Source organism: Micropterus dolomieu, linkage group LG14 (genome assembly GCF_021292245.1).
Source record: "Micropterus dolomieu isolate WLL.071019.BEF.003 ecotype Adirondacks linkage group LG14, ASM2129224v1, whole genome shotgun sequence".
Lineage (NCBI taxonomy): Eukaryota > Metazoa > Chordata > Actinopteri > Centrarchiformes > Centrarchidae > Micropterus > Micropterus dolomieu.
In genome coordinates, this window is record NC_060163.1 from 19,368,967 (window position 1) to 19,369,363 (window position 397).

Below are 397 nucleotides of genomic sequence, written 5' to 3' on the forward strand. Positions count from 1 at the left end.
ACTTACCTCTCACCTGCACACTGCACTGTACAGTTTTAGCTATTTCATTCGTGTCTGAACAGTCCAGAAATGTGGTGCGTAGAGGTGTAGGAGGAGTGTCTAACTCAGGGTATCACAGCTGAAGTCAGTCGGTACCATGTTGACTCTGCTCCACACACAGGACACGTGGGGAGGAGCCCATGCCCATAATGCACAGCGAGCCGACTGCAAGGTTGGCTTTTCTAATTGTTTCATTTCACCAGGTTTGTGTGCAGTTCGCAAGCATTTAATGTGTGTACAATGCCATTCATTATGCTGTAATGTGTGAAAAGTTTATGGCAGCGGTGGGATTCGAACCCACGCCCCCGAAGAGACTGGAGCCTTAATCCAGCGCCTTAGACCGCTCGGCCACGCTACC

The 397-nt window shown here is 50.1% G+C and overlaps 1 non-coding gene across 1 annotated transcript; it reads right to left on the minus strand.

Annotated features, from left to right (window-relative positions):
• Positions 1 to 315: 315 nt before the first annotated feature.
• trnal-aag lies at positions 316 to 397 on the minus strand. Its single transcript has one exon. It is a non-coding gene; the product is annotated as a tRNA-Leu (tRNA).